The sequence below is a fragment of the Malaclemys terrapin genome, chromosome 1, assembly GCF_027887155.1.
Source record: "Malaclemys terrapin pileata isolate rMalTer1 chromosome 1, rMalTer1.hap1, whole genome shotgun sequence".
In the NCBI taxonomy this organism is placed as follows: Eukaryota; Metazoa; Chordata; order Testudines; family Emydidae; genus Malaclemys; species Malaclemys terrapin.
Window position 1 is genome coordinate 259,193,686 of NC_071505.1, and position 26,568 is coordinate 259,220,253.

Genomic DNA, 26,568 nt, shown 5'->3' on the forward strand with positions numbered 1-26,568 from the left:
GCTGTGTATGAACAGCTGAATCTGTGGCCAGAATTCAGGAATGTACTTCTGAGAAACATACACAGAGATAGCAAAGGAACTGATGTAGCAGTCGTAACACTGGTCTACAATTTTGAGAAGTCGTCTGCTTCAAAGATAAAATGTGCTATTTATTATGTATTTTGATGTGCTGAATTCAAATATGACAATTAAAACAACTGATTGGCTACTGTTTCTAAGATATTTAAGATTTTACATTTTATGTCTGTGTATATTGTGTAGATAGTAGAGTTTTAATCATAAATTGTAAACCTAGGTCTTTTCATGTGTTTATGGTTGCTTTACATGATAATATTTCACCTGTCCTGTTTATGTAACACTTTAAAAATCAGCAAAAGGGTTATATAAATAAAATTTATTATGAAACAAAAGGCAAACAACTATTATGTACATACAGGGCCGGCTCCAGGCACCAGCTTGTCAAGCAGGTGCTTGGGGCGGCCATTCCAGAGAGGGGCGGCACGTCCAGCTATTCGGTGCAATTCGGGGGAAGGTCCCTCACTCTGGCTGGGAGCGCAGGACCTCTCGCCGAATTGCCGCCGCAGATCGCGATCGCGGCTTTTTTTTTGGCTGCTTGGGGTGGCCAAAACCCTGGAGCCGGCCCTGTGTACATAGTTTAGTCCTATTCAGTGTATACTCGGCGTTTCTTGGCTTGTCTCTTGTATTCATTAAATGGAGCATCTCTTGTCACTGTCCAGCAATAGTCTGCAAGCATTGATGGGCTCCATTTACCCTGATAGCGTTTCTCCATTGTTGCAATGTCCTGGTGAAATTGCTCGCCGTGCTCGTCGCTCACTGCTCTGCAGTTCGGTGGAAAAAAATCTAGATGAGAGTGCAAAAAATGTATCTTTAGTGACATGTTGCAACCAAGGCTTTTGTATGCCTTGAGGAGGTTTTCCACCAACAGCCTGTAGTTGTCTGCCTTGTTGTTTCCGAGAAAATGTATTGCCACTAACTGGAAGGCTTTCCATGCCGTCTTTTCCTTGCCATGCAGTGCATGGTCAAATGCATCATCTCGAAGAAGTTCACGAATCTGAGGACCAACTAAGACACCTTCCTTTATCTTAGCTTCACTTAACCTTGGAAATTTTCCACTGAGGTACTTGAAAGCTGCTTGTGTTTTGTCAATGGCCTTGACAAAGTTCTTCATCAGACCCAGCTTGATGTGTAAGGGTGGTAACAAAATCTTCCTTGATTCAACAAGTGGTGGATGCTGAACACTTTTCCTCCCAGGCTCCAATGACTGTTGGAGTGGCCAATCTTTCTTGATGTAGTGGGAATCTCTTGCACGACTATCCCATTCTCAGAGAAAACAGCAGTACTTTGTGTATCCAGTCTGCAGACCAAGCAAGAGAGCAACAACCTTCAAATCGCCACAAAGCTGCCACTGATGTTAGTCATAGTTTATGCACCTCAAATGTTGTTTCATGTTGTCATAGGTTTCCTTCATATGGACTGCATGACCAACTGGAATTGATGGCAAAACATTGCCATTATGCAGTAAAACAGCTTTAAGACTCATCTTCGATGAATCAATGAACAGTCTCCACTCATCTGGATCGTGAACGATGTTGACGGCTGCCATCACACCATCAATGTTGTTGCAGACTACAAGGTCACCTTCCATGAAGAAGAATGGGACAAGATCCTTTTGACGGTCACGGAACATGGAAACCCTAACATCACCTGCCAGGAGATTCCACTGCTGTAGTCTGGAGCCCAACAGCTCTGCCTTACTCTTGGGTAGTTCCAAATCCCTGACAAGGTCATTCAGTTCACCTTGTGTTATGAGGTGTGGTTCAGAGGAGGAGGATGGGAGAAAATGTGGGTCCTGTGACACTGATGGTTCAGGACCAGAAGTTTCATCCTCTTCCTCTTCCTCGTCTGACTCAAGTGAGAATGATTCTGGTGCATCAGGAACCGGCAGTCCTTCTCCGTGGGGTACTGGGCATATAGCTGATGGAATGTTTGGATAATGCACAGTCCACTTTTTCTTCTTCGACACACCTTTCCCAACTGGAGGCACCATGCAGAAGGAACAATTGCTGGTATGATCTGTTGGCTCTCTCCAAATCATTGGCACTGCAAAAGGCATAGATTTCCTTTTCCTGTTCAATCACTGGCGAAGATTTGTTGCACAAGTGTTGCAGCATATGTGTGGGGCCCACCTCTTGTCCTGATCTCCAATTTTGCAGCCAAAATAAAAGTGATAGGCTTTCTTAACCATAGTGGTTATACTGCGCTTTTGTGATGCAAAAGTCACTTCACCACAACACAGCAGAAGTTATCTGCACTGTTCACACAAGTACGAGGCCTCTCTGCTCACTTTGGCTAAACAGAAATGTGTCCCTTTGCAAAATCAAACACTGACAAATAAGAGAGGATGACACTGTACGATTTCTAGAGCTGATATAGGGCAATTTGTTCAGCAGAGTGATGTAAGCTTCGTTATGATTGCATTATCCATGACTTCTAGGAATAACATGATGCAATTCATATCATGTATGATGCAATACCAGCTTCCGATTGCATCATTCATTGTTTTGCCTAAAAAGGAAGTACTGTCCAAACCCAGTCATAGATTTATTCACAGATCCAGTCAAAGATGTATTTTAGTTATTTATGGTTTAAATTGAGTTCCCTTCCCTTTATAACTCATGTATCCTCTGCCATTCCCAAGTCAAGGGTCGTATATACTGACCCAATAGCATATCTTGAAAACTAGAGCCAATCAACAATTTTAAGCATCATTTTCATTCTCAGTGACCCAGAATTAGTAAAGTTTGACTACAGTTATTTCAGAAGCATTTTGGCTGTAGAGCACTGTAATTAGTTGTCAAAATCACTAGTTTTTATAATACCTTTCTAGTAAAAAGAATTCTTCAAATTCAGCTTACCTGTTTGGATTGTCAAGCTGATAAAACTAAGTGTAATTCCCCAAACTTTACCATATAGTGTATGGAAATAATGTTGATCATAAGAATAAATAACATTCTCTGTGAGAGTTGACAAGGGAATGTACTCTAGCTTCTGGTGGTACACAGGTAGAATTTTTTAAGAATTCTGTGAGCTAATATAGTTTATCTCATTCAGAAAAAGAAATTGTATAAGGGAAGACCTAAAGCAAAGCCAACTGTTTCTTCTGAGACGTTTAATATAAACATAGTTTGAAACTAAGCAACCCTAATGAGCTATGAAGATCCAGTTAAATTGGTAACATTTGAAAGTTGTCACAACTGTGCTTTTGCATTAGCATTACATGTGATTAGAATTTATTCACTGGGCCAGAAACAATCCTCAAAGCAAGAATTTTCAGCACCTTTGGAATATGCTATTTCCTTCAATGAATTAAGGTACGTCTTCACTTACCGGAGGGTCCGGCGGCAGGCAATCGATGTTCTGGGATCGATTTATCGCGTCTGGTTAAGACGCGATAAATCGATCCCGGATCGACCCCGGAAGTGCTCACCGTCGACGCCGGTACTCCAGCTCGCCAAGAGGAGTACTCGGCATCGACGGGGGAGCCTTCCTGCCACGTCTGGACCCGCGGTAAGTTTGGACTAAGGTACTTCGAATTCAGCTACGTTATTAACGTAGCTGAATTTGCGTACCTTAGTCCGAAGTGGGGGCTTAGTGGGGACCAGGCCTTAGGTAGTTATACTACTGCTTCAATAAAAGTTGTGTTGTCTTTGTTTTTTAAAATAATTTCCTTAGGAGCATAGTTGTACAAATTGAGGTGATGGATAATTTTAGGATTAATGGGTTCTCTTCATGGTGGATTTTTGTTTGGTTGGTTGTGTGTGTATGTGTGTATCTGAGTGTGTCTAAGGGCTTGTCTTCACTATCTAGGAGATTGACACTGGTGCAATCGATGCAGGGGGTGTTGATTTAGCAGGTCTAGTGAAGACCTGCTAAATTGATGGCAGAGGGCTCTCTGGTTGACTCTGGTACTCCAGCTCCCCAAGAGGAGTAAGGTAAATCGACGGATGACAGCGCAGTGAAGACACTGCAGTAAGTCGACCTAAACTACCTCGACTCCAGTTACAATATTCATGTAGCTGGAGTAGTGTAATTTAGGTCAATTTACCCTGGTAGTGTAGACAAGGCCTAGAATGGCACACAATAGAAATTACTAGGATGATGGTTACTGTGCAATACAAAGCACCTAAGCGATCATGTACACTTGGAAATTTGCCAAACTAGCTATTCCAGTATATTTTTTCTGGAATTGCTATTTCACTATAACATTTCATGTGGACACTCTTATTCTGGACTAAGATTGCCTTTTCCTGGTTTAGCTTAATCCGCTTCCAAATAAGAGTGTCCACACAGGGTTTATACGCAAATAACTATTCCAGAATAGTGATTTCAGAAAATTTCCAAGCATAGACAAGCCCATAGGCTGACTGCCATTATTTCCTTTAATAAGGCAGCTATGTTATCTGATCAAAAATACAGACTACTTTAGATGTATTATTTTCTTCTTCGAGTAGTGTCTTGATAAGTGCTCCACTAGAGGTGTGTCTGTACCCCTGTGCCTCTAATAGGAAATTTTAGATAACACTGTCTGTTGAGCCCGCACATGTGCTTTCCTCCCTCCTGGTCTGCCTCAAGGTTGTCTAGCTCTGCATGGGTGAACTCCTGCAGTTCTTTCTCAACCAGCTTTGATCTGGAACTGAGCAAGCAGTTGTCACTTCCTTATCTGTGTCATTAGCATAAGTAGGAGTTGTTGATTCTTTTGTTCTCCTTAATAGTTAGTGTTTCCTTTTTATGCTGTTGGAATGAAAACGAAAAAAATAAAAGAAGAAAAAGAACTTCAGCTTGTTTCCTGCCCTTCCTGCGGAAATTGCCACCCCTCCCAGGAACATTTTGAAGACTTGCTAAATTCTTACAGTTTAAGAAAAAAGAAGAACTTTCTTCTGCATTCCTCATGCCAAGAGGGTGATAGCCACCCTTCCCCCTCCCACCGCCCAGGCCTGTCCAGTTCCCTCCAGCTTCAAGACCTGCCTCTCCTGTAAGGAAACAATTCCTGTAATGGACAGACACTCTCACTGTGTCTGGTGTCTGGGAAGTGCTCCCTCTGCTACCAGCTAAAGCCCAGGTCTCACAAGAACCGGGAGCTGAAGTGAAGAGGACACTGGTGCTGATCTTGGATCATCCCGAGAGCCTTCAACTTCAAAGGGAGTAGAGTCACAGAAAAGGCCAGCAGATTCCCCCTGTAAAGTCTCTAGAAAAAGGGCTCCAAGCCTCCAAACTGAATCATTGGCCAGCCAGAGGGTTTTCCGAGTGTGATCAGCCACCTTGCTACCAGCGGCTCTGAAGCGTAGTACCCAGAAGTATCAGAGTCCCTCTGCTATGAGCTATGCCGCACTACCTAGAGCTGCCAAGCGCTGTCCAGAGCCCCTGAACGAGAGGAGGAAACTTTTGAGTAACAGGAGGAAAGGCTTGAAGGGGAAGCTACCCCTCTAGCAAATTTCTCATCTTTGCCAGAAGAGGCTTTAATGCCCTTCCCCTCTCTATCACTAGTTGATGATTTCAAGAACTTCCAAGACCTTACTAACAGGGTGGTGGATGTGCTGCAGATTCCCCTACAGGAGGTGGCAGATACACATGACAAGCTGGTGGATATTCTGCACACCTCCTCCTCGTTCAGAATTGCCCTCCCAATTAATGAGATTATTCTAGATCCTGCCAAAATCACCTGGTAGACAACAACCTCCATTACATCAACCTGCAAGATAGCCAACAAAAAAATACTACATCCCTCCCAAAGAGGCAGACTTTGTGTTTCAACATCCGCAACCCAACTCCATCATGGATGTGGTTAATGCACGAGGAAAGCAACATAATGCCAAGTTGAGCCCATATGATCAGGACTGGAAAAAGCTAGATCTCTTTGGGAAGAAGGTGTATTCATTGGCCACATTGCAGTTTAGAGTAGTAAACTATGAACCTCTCATGGCCAAATATGATCTTATTAATTATGGGAAACTTAGTGCATTTCTGGAACATTTATCGGAGACACAAAAGGAGCAGTTTCAGGCAGTTGTCAGAGAGGGTCAGTTAGTGAGCCAGAACAGTGCTACAGACAGCACTGGATGCAGCTGATGCAGTGGTCTGCTTGGTCTCCACAGCAGTGGTAATGAGGCAGGCTTCTTGGCTACATCTTTCTGGGTTGCCCAAAGAGCTGCAGACAACAGTGGAAGATCTCCTGTTTGAAGGGCTTAAGCTCTTTCTGGAGAAGATAGACACTTCTCTCCACACCTTGAAGGATTCCCAGACCACATTACACTTCCTGGGAATCTACTCTGTGGAACAGAAGTGAAGATTTAGCTCTCAGCCAAAGTACAGGCCATGACCTCCTCAATGCCAACTGTCTCAGAGCTTTTACAAGCTACAGCGTAAGAGGCCCAGGATTCAGAAGTGGAAGCAGTTAGCACTCTAATCCATAACTTCTCAGACTGCCTCTTCTAAGCACTTTTTATGGGTTTGTCGACGACCCGAACAATTACACCTTGCAACATCAACTGGCATCTACACACCTGACATGCCCCTTCAGAAATCAACAGGTCTTTTACAACAGTTGGGAGAAGATCACCTCTGACAGATGGGTCTTGGAAATTATTTCGAAGGATTACACCATTCAATTCACGTCCCTTCCCATTCCCACCCTTCTTCCCCATTCCTCTTCAGGGATCCTTCTCAGAAGATCTACTTTGGTAGGAAATAGATAATCTGTTATGCCTATGGGCCATAGAACCAGTTCCAGCATAACTCAGGAGCAAAGGGGGTTTACTCCTGTTACTTTCTTAACACAGCGGCAAAGGGAGCTTGCAGGTCCAGTCTAGCTCTAAGGGCATTAAGCAAATATGTGAAGATGCAGAAGTTCAAGATGGCAATGCTAGCAACCATTATTCCAGCTCTAGAGAAAGGAGATTGTTTTTCAGCCCTCAACCTGCCTACAAGATGCCTAGTTCCACATCTTGAAACAACCGTCGCACAGGAGATGCCTATGATTTATCTTTGGTCAGGACCATTATTTGTTTGGGGTGCTCCCATTTGGGCCTTTCATCCGCACCCAGGGTATTCTCCAAGGTTCTCTGTGTTGTAGTAGCGCACCTGCGAACGTTATGATCTACCCCTACCTAGACGACTCCTCCTCGGGGCTCCCTTGTTTCAGGACACCACACAAGCCACCCAGATGACCATTTGCGTATTTGTGCATATGTGTGTGGATCTCCAGCTCAACTTACAGAAATCAACACTGACCCTGATACAGTGACTGGAGTTTATCGGTGCCAACCTCGATGCAGAGGTTTGCCCGCATATTGCTAGATAGCCCCGAGGCAGACCATGAGAGAGGGAGAGCACATGTGCGGGCTCAGCAGACACTTCTACCTAAAATTTCCTATTAGAAGCATAGGGGCACAGATACAACTATAGTGGAGCACCAATAGGGTCATACATCTCGAAGAACCATTGTTACTGCACAACATAACTTCCTCTTCTTTTTAAAATTAGAAATTGGTTATATGTAAGGATTATGGGAAATTACTTCAAAACAAAGCAACAAACAAGACAGTTAAAAATTTTCAGTCAGTTAGTTTTCATATTCTATATTTGTCCATAAATTTACTGAATGTGTTTGGAATCAGTTGTTTCAACCAAATTTATACCAGCTTACAGATCTGAAAACATTCTGTAATTGAAAAATTCTTGGTTTTCTTTAAAGCATGTTTTGGATTGGTAGGAAGCCGTTGAAGTGCTTAATTTGCATTCTGTGCTGAAAGCAATAAAATTACTGTTTTTGAAAATGGAATTTAAAAATATTTTGATGAGGCTGGAAAGTTTGTTTTCTAAAGCTTAATTTGCGTTAATATCATTTTCAAAATTAAAAATGCCTATAGAATGGCGAAAACAGTCAACACACCTGTTTAAGCGCCTACCACTTTTGATGGTTATGGTGGTTCTTTGATTTATTCAGTTTCTTAATTAGAATTTGTACCATTAAACACTTTGACTCATTTGTTCCAGCATATGTTTACTTTTTATTAGTATTGAGGCAATTGTTAATTTCTTAATTAACAGTTACCTACAGTATGTAAGGGTCCAACAGCGATGAAGATGTTAGAAATGTCATATGTGAAATAGTAATTATTAACAATCATAAAAGCAAATGAGCTGGGCTAGAGCTTATTTGAAAATGTCCCAAGCTTTAAATAAACTGAAATTAAGTAGATGCACTATGCTGACATATCACTCTTAAACACACTATAACTATATAAATCCAGGTGCTTGCTTTGTAACTTGTGAATACTAACAGTCTAAATTATGAAGTAATTTAGAACTCAATTAGACTGAAGAGCTGAACAAAACAAGCCTGCTTTTCCAAATCAGTACCCGAGAAAAGGAAAATCCAATTTGTGAAAGAAAAGACCATATTGTAGTGTTGTGCTATCAAAATGGACTATAGTGCACCTTGCTATTCTGTAGCAGTGATAGTAAGGGGGAATCTTTCGTGTTACAGAAAATTTGAACAAATAGATCATGTATTTATTTTTTCATTTGGCTACTCATTTATACTATCTTCTTTGGGTGGGATTCTGAAAAGAGCCTAAGGAAGTTAGTCATCCAACTTCCATTGAATTTGAATGGAAATTGGGTGCCTAATTCCTTTTTGTTCCTTTGAAAATTCTAGCATTTGCGGTTGTGTTTAACAGGAGATATCTCTCAAAGTTCAGCACCTTCTGCTTTATCCTTCAATGAAATCATAGGGGAGATCCTTATCTAATTTAAATCAGCGGTGCTTAGTTGAAGTTAAATGAATTTCAAATGCAACAAATGAAGTCAACAGAGCTACACTGATTCATAACAGATGAGGAACTGGCTCTAACCTTGTGTTTGATGTCAGTCTGTTGCCAAAAAATTATTGTAATGTCATACATTGAGACTTCACCGTAGGATAAAATACTGCAGGAGGTCTCTCTCTCTCTCTTTCTGTGCTATACAATAGCCCAAAGTTAGACTTCTTTGAGTGGCCTCTGCACATTTCCACTTGTGGAATCAAGGCATCTATGCCACAAGCAACCTGAATCTTCTAGAGAGCAGTTTCCATTGGTGACACCCTCCGTCTCCATCTCAAGGCTATAAGAGGAGTGCCTCCAACTGGCCTTCAGTTCTGTTGAAGCACCGAAGGTGTAGCAAGCTTGGATTGCAATGTTCTCAGTGCTTCGCTTGTTGCATTTTAACTTTCTGTCCTTTAGGGCCAAGTTTTATTTATAGGTAGATTTTTAGTCAAATTTTTAAAGGAAAATAAAGGAAGCGGAGATGACTATACAGCACACTTTGTTCAGACTTGTGGGAGCAGGAAGCCTGCCTCACGATCCAACTAATAGGGAAGACTCCTCATGCCCAGTTGATGAATCATGACAATGGGCATATCCAGTGTCAGAGACTCCAGCAGATGAAGGAAGCTCTTCAGGCCTGGTCAATTAATTCTGTCTGGTTGTAAATCCTGCACAAACTTAAGGATCTACTCACCATCAAGGTGCCTGGATCTTTCCATGTTGGACAGCCCTGGTGACAATAAAGGGTCTTTAACCTTTAGCTCAAGCTGGTAAAGGATCTGGATCTGTACAGCCAGATCTGGATCCAGCAGCCAAGTACAGATCCAAGATTAGTAAACCTGCATTTGGATTCAGCAGCTGAGTTCTGGTTTGGGTTCACTAAATCCTCATCTCAATCCAGCAGACAAGTCTGAATCTGGGGCTGCAAAGCTAGGATCTGGTAGTGAAGCATGAGGGATTGCCAAGGAGAGACTGTCGAACATAAACTCCAAAGAAGGATCCAGTTGGCTGAGACCTGGCCAGCACAAGGATCTGATACCTTTGACTAGGGAGAGCCCCTTGACTAGATCAGCCCAGGTTAATGGAGTCTGGTACTGACGTTTCAATGCTCTCATCTTTGAAGAACTGTTTATCTTATTGATTTTGTGCCTAACACGGTGCCATGAGCAAATGGATCCAGTATAGAGGCCTTCACATCACTGGAAATGGGCAAGTGCATTACAAGCATTTCTCTTTCCAAATTCCCTCATGTAGACAAGCCCTATGGTTCCCAGGAACTCTATGCACTTTTGGAGTTCAAGAGCAACGAGACCACACTGATATGTTATCAAGTGTTGCAATTGGAAGTACCAGCACTCCACTGAGGGTGGCAAGTCATAATGTTGCTTTAGCATTAAGAAAGGGACAGAGTCCTCATTGCTGACTAATTGAGAAATCCATTTGCTGCCCAAATTTGTTCCCAATTTGCAAGTCTGGGTTACTCTAGATAGGTGATTTTGCATGACAGTGAGGACGAAATTGGTACCTTTTAGCTAGAAGGGCCCAGACCCATTGCCCAGTCACAACCTATTTTTCTCCATCAGACATAAAAAGGAAATGAAGAGACCAACAGAACCCTTTGCCTATAAGGAGTTTGAGTTTTTTAAATGATAGTCATGGTTGTTGACCAGGGCCCCACAGTAAGGGTCTAATAATGCTATTAAATTTTCTAAAATAAGTTTGAGGGATATGTAGAGATAGGATGGAAGGTTATATAGAGGTGGGCCCCTTAGAATATAGAGGACATTATATAGGCAGAATATTAATTTTAATGTGTTAACCCTTCCCCACTGGCTCAGGGAGAGAGGATGCCCTCTCTTTGCATCACTAACTATTGGAGAGAGTACAGGATTTACATTTATCTTCGCTAGTTTTAATATTATTGGTACTTTTATACCTAGGTACTTTGCATCAGTTCACCTTTGGGAATTCTATTGAGAGAAAGCCCCATTACTTCCCAATGTATTTTGTAACCAAATATTAATCTGAATTTTTGAATTAGTGATAAGAGGGCTGGAATTGTGGTTTCTGGCTTGGATCTATACAAAAGGACATTGTCTGCATATAATATCAATTTATACTCCATGGAACCCAGGTGTATGCATCAGATACCTGAATGAGCCTCTATAGCTATCATCAGGGGCTCAAGAGCCAAATCAAAAAGTAATGGAGACAATTGATACCATTGTCTAGTATTCCCCAAGAGACTGAAGGTATCCATGGTCACATTGTTGGTTGTAATGCAAGAGGCTGAGTGAAAATATAATAGCTGGATCTAGATACAGGGGTCCAAATCCATATTTTTAGAGTATAAAACATATTCTGCCAGCCCATCCTATCAAAAGCCTTTTCTGTATCTAAGGCTTATAATGGCTTGTGGTTCAGGGCTGTTATATTTCACTGCTATCACATCAATGAGTTTTTAAAGATTATCAAAGCCATGATGGCGTCTGACAAACCCGACTTGATTTGGGTGTATGTTGGAGGCCAAAATCTTCTCTGATATCATTGCCAGAACTTTTGCCAATATTTGGACATCACTATTAATAAATGAAGTTGGCCTTTAATTGGAACATATTGTGGCATCACTTCCTGGTTTAGAAATAATTGATGTTATGGCTTCCCTCAGCGTAGGAGGAAGAATGGTCTCTAGAAGTGACTCATTAAACATTTCAAGCATCTTGTCAGACAGAAGTTCAAGGAAGTGGCCCTAAAACTCAGTGGGGAAGCCATCTGGCCTGGGAGCTTTCCCCACTTTCATATTCTTAATCACCTCAATTAACTAATCCTCTGTTAGGGTAGCATCAGGGTTTCCACACTGGGCTGCAGTAATTTGCAATAATGTAATATTTTTGAAAAATTGATTCAAAACATCTGTTTGTCTAATTTGCATGGATCTTTTATAGAAAGTAAGGAACGCTTTATTAATATTTTAGGTGATGTACATAATTTTATATGTTTTTCCAGATTGCTGTGATTTTACACTCAGAGGCCTTTTTTTTTTAAATTGTATTCCAGCAACTTGCCAGCTTTGACAACTGATTCCCAGAAATCCCTCTTGAGTTGAAATAGGGCAAATTGAGCCTGCACCAAGTGCAGCTTGTAAGTTCATATCTACAGTTGATCAGGGTTTTCAACAAATCTGAAGATGGGGCTATGACATAAAACAAATCAAGCTCTTTTTCACCATCATATTTTTTTCCATGTTCTCTCTTCTTGGCAGATAATAATGCTACCTCTCACTTAGGCCTTGAGTGTCTCCTGTAATAGCCTGCTAGAAGATGTTGAGAATTCATTCATCTCCAGGAACAAGCCAATTTCTTTTTCAATTTAAATTATGATATGTGGGTCTAATAAAAGTGAACAATTAAATCTCCATCTACATGACTGTTTCTTACCTAGATGTGTTGCTATTTGAAGAGTTACAGGGGAATGTTCAGAGACAGCACTTGTATCAATGGAGGGGCCAATTACAGAATTATCCAAGTCCCTGGAGATTAAAAAGAAATCATTAGAAGAATGGGACGCATGTACCGGGGAAAAGTATGAATAATCCCTATGAGCTGTCAGATATCACATAATCATTAATGTGTCATTCCAGATCCATTTTAGTTTTGGTTGGCTTATGATCCTGAAGGTGAGATTTGTCCACAAAAGGCTCAGGCACTTAATTATAATTCCCAGCAATCACAGAAAGAATATGCAGTTCTCCATATGATATAATTTTAAAAATACCTATGAAAGGTTACAGGATCATCATAGTTAGGTCCACACATATTAGCAACAATTTGTTCATATCCCTGAAATCTGCCCTGATCATCTGAAATTGACCAAGAGACTAAAGACACTGCTTTTCCTACCCAGTCACATTCTAATTTGGTTTAATCTGTGGTTAAGTTTCTTGCAAAAGCACTACATCTGCTTTGCTTTCTTTAATAATGAGTCCACTTTTTTTCTTTTAATAACAGTGTTGAGTCCCTTTACCTTCCAGGAAATAAAATGGAGATCCAGGACCATTTGGTTGTGTTAAGAATTATTTTTGTCATGTGTGATCTTACAGACAAAGGTGATTAAACGTTTGCATCATTTGCTCTATTACATCCTATCCTGCTCCCTACACTGATTCCAATAAGAAGGGGAGACTGAATAAAATGCTTCAGACACCTACTCCACGGTTTTTGTATTACCTTGCCAGATGCTTGCCACTTGCTGGACTTACAGGGAGTAGGGTAGGTGCAGGAGAATTGGGGGGGAGGCATCAGCACAGTTGCAGATATCTAATACAAATCACGGTTATGTAAGGTGTAATTTTCCTGAGTGTTGCTGTCTAGAGTGAGGTGGGAAGGAATAGGAAAAAATCGTGATGATAAAGGGATTAGGAGAGGGCTCTAGCGAGGGGAAGGGAAGAGCACAGAAAGACAGGTTAAAGCAAAAGCATAAAAACACATAGCACATACATAACTTGACCTATTGGCAAGTGTGAGTGGCTGTTTTCATTGCGTGGTGTTGGACATAACAGGCCCACTCTATCCTGAGTAATGTCTACACCCTCACCACTTAAAAAGTAAATCACAATGAAAAAGCATCAGTGGTCAAACACTATATAGAAAATTATACCAATTGTAAGTCCCAGAGATTGCGGACCAGGGAGACATACCATCCAGACTTGGAGCTCTGCCAATACCCACTATTTAAGTTATAGTTTTTAACAAGCGTCCTTATATTTCCCATACCACAAACTACTATCACATTGTAAGTTGATAGAAAGGGAGCACACACTCCACAAACATGGTATTTCTTTACTTGGTATGTAATTGTAATAGTTTCAGGTTTCCAAACTGAACACCAGAGCATTAGTAATACAGCTCAGTGCACTAAGTGAGACGTGTGTTGTGGTGATTATTCTCCCAGAGCTACGTGCTTCCCAACCTTCCGAAAGCCTTCCGTTTACATCCAACCATTCAATTTCCCTTCCCCATATTAAGTGAACATATAACTGACAGGAGAGAAAACAAAGTGCTCCCACAAATTATTAATTTCAGCACCAACAAGCCATTTTAGCAAGTGACTCTTCTATACAGATTTCATATTCCATGTTCATGTGCTCAGGATCTAAGCTTATAGAATGTGTTAGGGTGGGAAGGGAGTGAAGAAATTAAGAGGGGGACACAGAAGGAGGGGGAACAGTGCAAGAAACTGAAAGATTGGGGAAGTAGAGGAGGGAGTAAGGGGTACAGAGAGTGGCGGGAAGGCCTGGGGGGAGAGGAAGGCAGGGCTGGTGGGGAAAGGGACAAGAAGGAGCAGGGTGAAGTAGGTGGTGACAGAGAGGGCAAAAATCACTGATCTATGTAGCTCAGCAACCTGCCTTGGTCCACTCCTCTACTCCCTGGCCCATATGGGGTACAGCTACAATACTTAGCTCCTGTGCACCTTTCCACAATATCTTGCAGAGAGTAGAGCTGTCTCTTGCATTTTCAGCACATGGAATGTCGAGCTGCTGGACTTTGTGGACACCTGGCAGTGAAATGTAGTGACACAGCAGAGGTTGGCCATGGGCACAACAAGGAGCTGCACTGTCCCCAGTGTTCTCTTTGGTATACTTTGTTGCTGAGCTAGCACACAGACCTTGTGTAATCACAAACAAATGGTTCATATTGATCTGTTCAGTTAGGAATGGTCTTAATTTTGTCATTAACTCCCTAACACAATACAGGAGCAAAAGCACTTAATATCGTTAATACACAATTTAAATAAACCTTTTCCGCAATCCATTCGTGCCTGTAAGATCAATTTGTGGTTCCTGTAATGACCCTACTAGGGCACTCCACATTCAGCCATTTGGTGAGAATTCATATTCATGTCTCCAAAGTTAATAAAATATAAGCATGGAGCAGAAGAAATAACCCAAATAAGTAAGTAAGTTAGTCATAGTCACTGGGTAAGTCCATATGGGCAAACATAAAAAATTGAGAAGTAATTCTGATGTAAAACAGGCCAGGTATTCAGTTCACTGTAGGCTATTTAAAAAGCTTTCTGCTTGTTGTGGCTTTTGGCGCATACACACTTCTTCATCAACCCTGACATGGAACTGAACTGGAAACTTCATAAAATATTTGGGCTTCCTTTGTTTGGCAAGTTCCCTGGATCCTCTAAAGGCTGATCTCTGGTCAACCACATCTTTAGCAATCTTGACAATATCATTATCTTATTTTGTGGCATACCCCCAAAAAGTTTTTTCCCCTCATGAGTTAGCTACTTTATTTTTTTTCTTTTACAGTAAATCTGAAAAGTTTTATAATCAATGCACAAGGTTTGGCTTTTAAGGCCAGCTCGGGAGCAAAGAACCTATGTGCTTATTCTAAATCAAATTTAAAATCACCCGACAGGCTGAGCACTTCTGAAGGGAGCTGAGGAGTGGATTCTAAGTGTTTGTCTTTCTCCGCTCCTTTAGGTACTCCGATAATTCTCAAAGTATTGTGGCAGAACCTCCTCTCGAGATCTGCCATTTCAGATTTAAGAGAGGATAAGTCCGTTAAATTTCTCTGCACCTGGCCAAAGAGCCCTTTTACTGATCTTCTACTGATGATAGTCTTTCTCCCTTCTGCTTCATTCACCTGTTCTGTCACTGCAGAGAAGAGTTAACAGGAGCCAAAAAAGGTGAAACTATATAGAAAAATATGAATTTATCAAACCTATAAACACCTCTACCCCAATATAACTTGGTCCTCGGGAGCCACAAATCCCTACCACGTTATAGGTGAAACCCGTTATATCGGGGTAGCAGTGGCAGGGCTCCAGCGGTGATTTAAAGAGCCCAGGGCTCCAGCTGCGGGGAGCCCTTTAAATCGCCACCTGAGCCCCGCTGCCGGAGCCCCGGGGTAGCAGCAGCAGGGCTCCAGTGGTGATTTAAAGAGCCCCGGGCTCTGGCCACTGCGGGGAGCCCGGACCCTTTAAATTGCCGGCCGAGCTCCGCTGCTGCAACTTCGGGGTTACTGCACTATATGCAAACCCGTGTTATATCGGGTCGCGTTATATTGGGGTAGAGGTATACTTCCAGTTCTCGTATATGGATCTGAAACATGGCCATTGCTTGAACAGGACATCAGAAGGCTGGAGTAATTTCATATGCATTTCCAGGAGTGACTATTGACAGTTTGACTTAATCAATGTTAGGGATTATTGTATTGTATTATTGAGAACTGGTCTCCAGAGGACTGAAGTCATCCTTGGCAACCTCTGGCTAGCCCTTTTTGGTCATGTTGCCTACCTCAGAGACAAAGTCCCCACATTGAACTCTGAAGATCAGACTTGAGGTCAGGAGGAGACATTGCCTAGTCACGGTCTGTGATTAACCTGGCTGCACCAGATTAGTAAGAACCCTATGGAGCTGTTCTATGCCCGGAATAAACATACACTTTTGTCATGGACACTCAGTGATACAGACCTCTGCTGACTAAGCATATTGTTTTTGTTGTTTCCATTCCAAAGTAAAACCATGAATCTTTTAACATTGTAGTTCTTTGTTTGTTTTTCACTAGGTGGGGAAACCCTGTAAATAACAATCAGGACCTAATTAACTATATCTGATAAAAGAATATCCTAATTAAGATCCGCTATACCAGAAGTTTATCCAGTAGTAATCACCAATTTCAAAAATCTTAGCACTAAAGTAAAATTCATGGTTAGATGTGTAGCATCATCTTTGAAGAGCGGTGGGCCTGAAGCAAAAACTCATCACTTTGGGGGAATGAACTGTAGGGATGTTTGAATCAGGATCAAAACTTCATGGCTCAGATGCATCTTTTAGTTGTAATGGGCCTCATTTTTCCACTCAGTTCCATCCATTTTACAGTGCTATAATTCATAGAGCTGGTGTAAGAGAATGAAAATCAAGCCCAGTAGTTGACAATGCATATGGTGTATCAGTATTTTGCTGTCATCACAATGTAATGCAGAATGTAATTTGAAGTCTTAAGGAAATACAGAGGTACAATGGCAGCACATCTAAAATGTCTGATTCTTAAAAGAATTCACATACATTTTATAACCTTTCAAACTGGGTACACCATGAAATAAGTGATAGCTAATAGGGTCTGACCTTATCTGCTAACCAGGATATTGGTCCAATGAAATGTAAGTACCAACCAGCTATTTTCATATCTACAATAGAGATTTATCAGAACGTTATATGAATATTCATATATTGAACTCTGAGAATTGGAAACTTGTTAATCATCATTTTAAAACATGTTTATAGAATTTCAAATGTATCAGTTCTTGCTTTTTTCCAGTGTTGATGAAAATGAATAGTACTTGGGGACCAAGTCTGCCTGTTAAACTGATGTGATACATTACTATGCTTGCACAAAAGAAATGAGCACAGATGGCAGGTCTACTATTTCTCTAACAAGAAATTTGTCACTCCCCCTGTCCCCCCGGGATTCAACTCTGAGCAACATTTTTTCAAGTCAGGCTACCTCTGTGGGGCTCCTTAATTTTTTTTCCCCATTGCTTGTACAAGCAACAGAATGTGATTAGTGCCTTATTAAAACTTTATAATGAGAGAAGTCTCTCAACCAATAGTCTGTGGTTCACATTTTTTTCCAACTTGAGGGGAACATATTTTGCATGTAAATGAAAGTCTACCAGGATGAAGTTTTATGTACCATGGTAAGATTCCCAATAGCTCATTTACTTTTGACAGATCATTTATTCTAAATTAAAAATGTCTGTGGATCTTAAATTTATAGACATTTGTTAATTAAATTGAATAATGTTTGAAAAATAAAAGAAGAATATATAAGTAAGTCTGTAATTTTTGCAAAGAAAAAAATGCTTTTTTTTCATGAAACACAATGGTAAATATTATAGGACAATGTTAAATTTTATAAACTTATGTTTAAGGCCAGTATCAATCAAACTATGCTTTATAGAATTGTCTCAGAAGGCACCCAGAGAAAGAAAGAAACAAAAGATTTAAATGCACCTTGTAACTTATCAGTGTTGTTACTTACAAAAAGTCCAAGAATGAAAGGATAGTTTGTGTGTAAAATGTTCAAAACCTCAACTTTCAATAACAGTTATTAGAACTTATATGTCATACTAGGGCTTCCACTGTGGGAAAGATTTTGTTCCGTGGAGATCATTTTACTGCAGCATGCTGTATAAATGAACATTTTTGAATTCCGTGCTCCTGCATGTATCATTCAGCAATGTAGCGAAACATGAAAAGAATCTTTCAGCACTTGCACTGTGACCTGGCACACAAAGATAATTACATTTAATGTCAAATCGGTAAAAATATTTCCTTTGATAGCCTGCCAAAACTGGAGAATATCATTTTCATTCCATCCACATGAGTTTTTTTTCTTTTATTTTTATTTCCCCGTATTTAGAGTTATGTCAGCACTGGGATATTGTCATCCAAAATTTAGTAGAGTGATACAAATCCTGGTATGATAATCTGATTACCTTTACATACCAGTGCAAGAAGCCTTGAAGGGTTTTAAACTCACCCTGCTTCAAATAACCGGCAACCTCAAAGGTATGGAATGTTTGTCTGGACTGGTCAGAAAAGAGGGATAGTGACTCCTTTAAGGGTCTCTTCCCATCCCTCGAAGCTGGGAGTGAGAGGAAAGCATCACCTGGTAGGCTGGCCAGTGACACTCAGGTAAGCCATTGGCCCCTACACACACAGGGAGGGCCTGAGCCCCCATTACTCCTGGATTAACAGAGGAGCCTGCAGGGACCCCCATGTGAGGTTGGGGGTCCCCAGGTGCCTCAAAGTAACCAGAAGGGTTCCAGCAAGGACTGGCTTGAAATCACTCTAGAGTCACAACAGAGGCAGCCAGGGCAGCAGTGGAGAACACAGGTAGAGGCTGGCAGCCCAGTGGCAGGATGCACAGCAGACAGCAAGTGCAGATGTTTCCCCTAATGGAGATTTCTTCTTGGCTGGGGTGAGTGGGCCTTGGTGAGTGGGGGGCAGGGTGGTTGATTTGCTGGCTGAGCTCTCCCTTCCCCACCCTAGAGTGAGAGCATGTCCAGGGCAGGGAGCAGCAGCCCAGCAGCAGCACTCCCGGTGCCCCTAGTTCCAGCACCTGTGTGGAGGGGTGATACCCCAGGGCCAATAAAGGATTCACCAAGGGTGGATTTAAGTAGTGCTTTTGAGTTTAAGCATTGCGATGGTGGGGGAGGGAGGGGAAAGATTTAACAGTAACTCTTTGTCAAGGGGGGGGGGAACAATTAATGGTTGGCAAGCTGAGCCATAGTATTGCAAGAATCAGAGGGGTAGCCGTGTTAGTCTGGATCTGTAAAAGCAGCAAAGAGTCCTTTGGCACCTTATAGACTAACAGATGTATTGGAGCATGGGCTTTCGTGGGTGAATACCCACTTCTTCGGATGCATGTCACAGGACTCTTTGCTAGTATTTCAAGAGTGTGAGAAGGCTGGGATTGTCTCTGTTAAGGCAGTTCAGATTTAAATAATGTGGAGGCTTCTGGTGCCAGACCACTCTTTCTTCAAGGGGAAATGAGTTGCCTCAGAAAAGGAAACTTCAGTTCATGGTGATGTCAAAGAATGTGTATTGTTGAGGTCCCCTGGTGAATTGGGATCCCATTATATCAGGACTGGAATGGTTACATCCACAGCACCGCAATAGATGCCTATCAGTGGTGGCCTCCAAATGCATACAAGCGTATTGAGGCTCCTGTTAGGAAAGATAATTCTGTGGTGTATCTGTGTGCTAAACTCTTCCTGTTTATCCTTTCCTTCAGGATGAAGTGGGTCACCGGAGTTATGACTTCATGTGTGGGCATCATATAGTACATTTAGCCCACAAGAGGGTGGTCAGTGGTCCCTGGAAGTTTATCAGAGAGGCAGCTCTGAGTTGACATAGATGGAGGAGCAATGGAAGGGTTCATGAGAGCCAATGTTTCGGTCTGCAGGTGTTGGCCCACGGGCAGGCTGCCAGTTCCACCGAAGGTTCACTGCTGGTGTGGCAAGAAAGACAGTTGATGCCCCTCTCATACACTTTGATTCCCAGGCAGAAGGCAGCAGACATGGTTGTTGTACATCTGGGTTGGATTTTGTAAAGGGACTCACATAATCATTAAGGCACAGAAATTTAGGGTTTTCCCCCCCAGGAGTGACTGTAGACTGGTATAAAATACTGCAGTGGAGGGTGTATGGTGGGGGAGTCATGAGACCTCCCCAGGTTGGCAATGGCATTTAGGTGTGCCAGAAGAGCTGTGAAGCAGGAGATGACTAAATCTGTACATGATTGGGGAGGATCAGTGATTACACACCAAAATACCTCATGCTTTTTGGTACCCAACTTCTTTAGAGATGATTTCAGAGCTCCAGAATGAAACTGCGAAAAACCTGAGTCTCTAGATTAAGTTTAGAAGTGTGAACAACAAGGGTGATGTCGTGGTGGGAGTCTGCTATAGACCACCAGACCAGGGGGATGAGGTGGATGAGGCTTTCTTCAGGCAACTAACAGAAGCTACTAGATCACAGGCCCTGGTTCTCATGGGGGACTTCAATCACCCCGATATCTGCTGGGAGAGCAATACATCAATGAACAGACAATTGAGGAAGTTTTTGGAAAGTGTAGGGGACAATTTCCTGGTGCAGGTGCTGGAGGAACCAATTAGGGGCAGAGATCTTCTTGACCTGCTGCTCACAAACAGGGAAGAATTAGTAGGGGAAGCAAAAGTGGATGGGAACCTGGGAGGCAGTGACCATGAGGTGGTCGAGTTCGGGATCCTGACAAAAGGAAGAAAGGAGAACGGCAGAATACAGAACCTGGACTTCAGAAAAGCAGTCTTTGACTCCCTCAGGGAACTGATGGTCAGGATCCACTGGGAGAATAACATGAGGGGCAAAGGAGTCCAGGAGAGCTGGCTGTACTTTAAAGAATCCTTATTGAGATTGCAGGAACAAACCATCCCGGTGTGTAGAAAGAATAGTAAATATTGCAGGCGACCAGCTTGGCTTAACAGTGAAATCCTTGCTGATCTTAAACACAAAAAAAAGAAGCTTACAAGAAGTGGAAGACTGGACAAACGACCAGGGAGGAGTATAAAAATATTGCTCAGGCATGCAGGAGTGAAATCAGGAAGGCCAAATCACACTTGGTGTTGCAGCTAGCAAGGGATGTAAAGAGCAACAAGAAGGGTTTTTACAGGTATGTTAGCAACAAGAAGAAAGTCAAGGGAAGTGTGGGCCCCTTATCGGGGAGGCAACCTAGTGACAGAGGATGTGGAAAAAACTAATGTACTCAATGCTTTTTTTGCCTCTGTCTTCACGAACAAGGTCATCTCCCAGACTACTGCACTGGGCAGCACAGTATGGGGAGAAACGCTGGATGAGCCCAAGTCCATGGGGCCGGATGCACTGCATCCTAGGGTGCTAAAAGAGTTGGCGGATGTGATTGCAGAGCCATTGGCCATTATCTTTGAAAACTCATGGTAATCGGGGGAGGTCACAGATGACTGGAAAAAGGCTAATGTAGTGCCCATCTTTAAAAAATGGAAGAAGGAGGATCCAGGGAACTACTCTTCAGTTGGAGATGTGTTACATCTCCTCCATCATAGAATATCAGGGTTGGAAGCCTCACCACAATCCCTGGAAAAATCGTGGAGCAGGTCCTCAAGGAATCCATTCTGAATCTCCTTCCTTAGAGGTTTTTAAGGTCAGGCTTGACAAAGCCCTGGCTAGGATGATTTAGTTGGGGATTTGTCCTGCTTTGAGGAGGGGGTTGGACTAGATGACCTCCTGAGGTCCCTTCCAACCCTGATACTCTATGATTCTAAATCATCCCAGCCAGGGCTTTATCAAGTGTGTCCTTAAAAACCTCTAAGGAAGGAGATTCCACCACCTCCCTAGGTAACCCATTCCAGTGCTTCACCACCCTCCTAGTGAAAAAGTTTTTCCTAATATCCAACCTAAACCTTCCCCACTGCAACTTGAGACCATTACTCCTTGTTCTGTCATCTAATACCACTGAGAAAAGTCTAGATCAGGTAGTTGAAAGCACTATCAAATCCCCCCTCATTCTTCTCTTCTGCAGACTAAATAAGCCCAGTTCCCTCAGCCGCTCCTCATAAGTCATGTGCTCCAGCCCCCTAATAATTTTTGTTGCCCTCCGCTGGACTCTTTCCAATTTTTCCACATCCTTCTTGTAGTGTGGGGCCCAAAACTGGACACAGTATTCCAGATGAGGCCTCACCAATGCTGAATAGAGGGGAATGATCATGTCCCTTGATCTGCAGGCAATGCTCCTACTTATACAGCCCAAAATGCTGTTAGACTTCTTGGCACCAAGGGTACACTGTTGACTCATATCCAGCTTCTATCCACGTAATCCCTAGGTCCTTTTCTGCAGAACTGCTGCCTAGCCTTTCGGTCCCTAGTCTGTAGCAGTGCACGGGATTCTTCCATCCTAAGTGCAGGACTCTGCACTTGTCCTTGCTGAACCTCATCAGATTTCTTTTGGCCCAGTCCTCTAATTTGTCTAGGTCCCTCTGTTTCCTATCTCTACCCTTCAGCATATCTAGCACTCCTCCCAGTTTAGTGTCATCTGCAAACTTGCTGAGGATGCAGTCCTCCAGATCATTAATGAAGTTATTGAACAAAACCGGCCCCAGGACCGACCCTTGGGGCACTCCGCTTGATACCGGCTGCCAACTAGACATGGAGCCATTGATCACTACCTGGTGAGCCCGATGATCTAGCCAGCTTTCTGTCCACCTTATAGTCCATTCATCCAGCCCATACTTCTTTAACTTGCCAGCAAGAATACTGTGGGAGACCATATCAAAAGCTTTGCTAAAGTCAAGGAATAACACATCCACTGCTTTCCCCTCATCCACAGAGCCAGTTATCTCGTCATAGAAGGCAATTAGGTTAGTTAGGCATGACTTGCCCTTGGTGAATCCATGCTGACTGTTCCTGATCACTTTCTTCTCCTCTAAGTGAGCAGATATATTTTTGGCTGATTCTAGGGAAGGAATTAACTATCTGGGAACCCAGATGTCCGTGGTTGGAGGGGATAGGGGGGAGAGAGAGGCAGACAAGATAATTGCTTGCACCTCCTGGTGACAGGTGGCCAAAGTAGGTACTCATTACAAATGGGGTCTAATTACCTGATAAACTTGAATTGGAAGTAGACTTAGGGGAAGATATCCCCTAACACTGCCGGAGAATGGCTTTGGCCTTCCTAATGTCTGATACAGCAATTTGACAGCCCTCTTCCCTCATTCCCTTAAATCTTAGGTGAGAAGAGGATGGTGGAGGCCCAGTCACAGGACCAGCTACAAGGTTTATGATATTGCTAAAATAATGTATCCTGATATTCCCCCAAGTTTAGCAGCTGTGCTGCATAAGTTACATGCATTCCATTAAACTGACTGTTTCAGATAGTTCTCCCAGTACTTGGGTACAAAGTACTGTCTGGTGCAAACTTAAATGCCATTGTATAGAGAACATAAAACTTTTACAGTGTCTTCAATATTGCTTTTTGTAAAAAAGAAGAAGAAGAAATACAAATACCACATTCCAGTAGAGCAGTTGTAAGCCTTAATTCCCCTCATTGTTCAACATTACCAATGTATGTAATTTTAATATTATATTTACTTACAATGAACTTGAACAAATACAAAAGAAATTGAAATGTGAAGGAGTCCATAAAAAATAATTCATGCAGAGCCAAATTCTGAAGGTTCTGAGTTCTCATTCAGTCCTTTCAATGTGAAGCAAAATGAACCAGATTCATCAGGTGCAAAGCAGCTGAGTCTTGGTCCTACACATTCAAGTCATTTTGCCACTGACTTGCAGGATCAGTCAGCTCGAGCGTATCACTGAATCTAGTCCAGTGTGCCCCTATGTGAGTTCAGATTTTATAATGTTTTGCAGAAATCATTATTCACAGAAAAATATCCTAGTAGCTATTTTTGAGTATAATATTTTCCATTATGAACAGAAAGGATCCCTTTGTGAGATTGAAAGAGGCCTCGGGGTCCCATTAGTATGAAGGTATTAAACTCATTCTCTGGAGAAAGTGAAATACCGTTTTTAATTATGGTCCTTGGGCTGTGGTATACATTTAGGAGTACACGCTGCCCTCCATCCACAGCATGGACGTCAATGGGATATTTGCACAAATATGAAGTATGGAATATGGCTGTGGTGTAGTAACTGAACTTTTAGTTGTTATAATTTATTATTTGTTCAGCACCTTACTGAGCATCATTCAGTGGGAAAATATGCCCGCTTTTATCACTGCTATTTCTGCTCTTTCCACCCTTTCTTCCTAACCTTCCTATCTCCACGTGAAAGATTCTGGGCTTCAAGCCCAGCCCCCTGAGTCCTAAGGCAGTGCTCAGACTGTGGACACCATCTCACTCAAACCAGTAGAGAAGGGAGCTAGCAAAGCTCTAACTCACAAAGGGTCATGCCTAGGAAGCTTCTGGTTTGCTAGGACACACTACTTAAGCCAGAAAGAAGCACAGGAATTGTCTTACTAACCAGGTGAATCACTGGCTGGATGCTACTATGGGACTACTATGGACCTCGTCTATTTTCCTGACACCTGACCTCTGCCTTCCTGCCTCGTCCTGGTCCTGCCTCCCTCCTTGTCCGGGTCCTCTTTATCCCAGATCCCCATCTGTTACCAGTTTCTGCTTTCTTGCCTTTCTCCAGGTATTTGCTCTTACACCCAACCTCCATCTTAGACTTCAATCATCCTTGCCTTTGTCCCTACAGTTTGCTTGGACCACTACCAATATTTTCAAGTAGGCCCAGCCAAGCAGGGGTGGCTCCAGGCACCAGCGCACCAAGCGCGTGCCTGGGGTGGCCTGCCGGTCGCTGTGGGGGCAGCAGTCAGGGAGCCTTTGTCAGCATGCTTGAGGGAGGTCCGCCGGTCCCGCGGCTTCGGCGGCAATTCGGCGGCAGGTATGCCGAAGCCGCGGGACCGGCGGACCTCCCGCAGGCATGCCGTCAAATCCGCGTTACCAGCGGACCTCCCGCAGACGCACCGCTGAAAGCCGCCTGACTGCTGTGCTTGGGGCAGCAAAATACATAGAGCCGCCCCTTCAGCCAAGAATGGACCCAGTGGAGTTCCCTATACCCCAAGAGGCATCAACACTGCATGAGCAGATGATCTGTCTCTAGGCAGACAGCTGAGAATTGTGGGTCATCCTGGTTCTTTCCAGGGCCGGCTCCAGGCACCAGCCCACCAAGCATATGCTTGGGGCGGCGCCTGGAGGGGGGCGGCGTGGCGGGGTGCTCCGGCTCGAGAGCGGGGTCGCGACTCAGCTCGCCGCCCTCTCTGCGGCGCTCCTGCCGCCGGGGAGAGCAGAGCCGCAGCGGGCTCGCCGCCCTCCCCCCGGCACTCCGGCCGGTCTGGGAGAGTGGAGAGCCGCGGCGGGCTCGCCGCCCTCCCGACGGCGCTCTGGCCGCCGGGGACTTGTCGCCAGGGAGAGCAGAGAGCCCCAGCCGGGCTCTCCGCCCTGCTCCCAGTGCTCTGGCTGCCGGGAAGAGCAGAGAGCCCCAGCCGGGCTCTCCGCCCTCCTTCTGGCGCTCTGGCCGCCAGGGGCTCTCTGCCCTCCCCCTGGCGCTCTGGCTGCCAGGGAGAGCAGAGAGCCCCGGCCGGGCTCTCCGCCCTGTTCCTGGCGCGCTGGCCGCTGGGGGCTCGCCGCTGGGGAGAGCGGAAAGCCCTGGCCGGGCTCTCAGCCCTGCTCCTGGTGGTCTGGCCGCCGGGGGCTCTCCACCCTCCTCCCGGCGCTCTGGCTGCCGGGGGCTCTCCGCCCTCCCCGCAGCTCTCTGGCCGCCGGGGAGAGCGGAGAGCTCCAGCCAGGCTCTCCGCCCTCCTCCACGCGCTCTGGCCACCGGGGAGAGCAGAAAGCCCCGGCCGGGCTCTCGGCCCTGCTCCTGGTGGTCTGGCCGCCGGGGGCTCTCCACCCTCCTCCCGGCGCTCTGGCCGCCGGGGGCTCTCCGCCCTCCCCGCAGCGCTCTGGCCGCCGGGGAGAGCGGAGAGCTCCAGCCAGGCTCTCCGCTCTCCTCCAAGCGCTCTGGCCACCGGGGAGAGCGGAAAGCCCCGGCCGGGCTCTCGGCCCTGCTCCTGGTGGTCTGGCCGCCGGGGGCTCTCCACCCTCCTCCCGGCGCTCTGGCCGCCGGGGGCTCTCCGCTCTCCTCCAAGCGCTCTGGCCACCGGGGGCTCGCCGCCGGGGAGAGCGGAAAGCCCCGGCCAGGCTCTCCGCCCTGCTCCTGGCGCTCCGGCCGGTCAGGGATTGAGGGCCTGCTGCCGGGCTCGGCGCCCTCCCCTGCCATGCCCTGGTTCTTTCTTACCTTGCTCCAGGTCCCTGCTCATACACACCCTACTGTTAATCCTGGCTGTGGCCTTTGGCTGGGCACCTGATGTTGACCCCGGTTCTGACTCTAACCATCACACTCACACGCTGATCCCCAAACTGTTTCTTTTTATCTTCCCTCTCTTTGCATGTTGTCAATTCTCACCCTCCATGGGCTTCACTCCCAACCTGTCTTCTATTCCATCTGCCAAAGTGATCATTGGTGAAATAGTTACAGTTGACATTAAAGGATCGTCATAGGACTTTAGAGTTAATTACATCCCAATTATATC

At 44.1% G+C, this 26,568-nt stretch overlaps 1 protein-coding gene across 11 annotated transcripts in view; it reads left to right on the top strand.

The window, feature by feature from the left end:
- Positions 1-26,568, top strand: part of GPC5 (glypican 5) — a 1,011,494-nt gene that overhangs the window by 315,673 nt on the left and 669,253 nt on the right. The gene's annotated exons all lie outside the window — the stretch shown is intronic.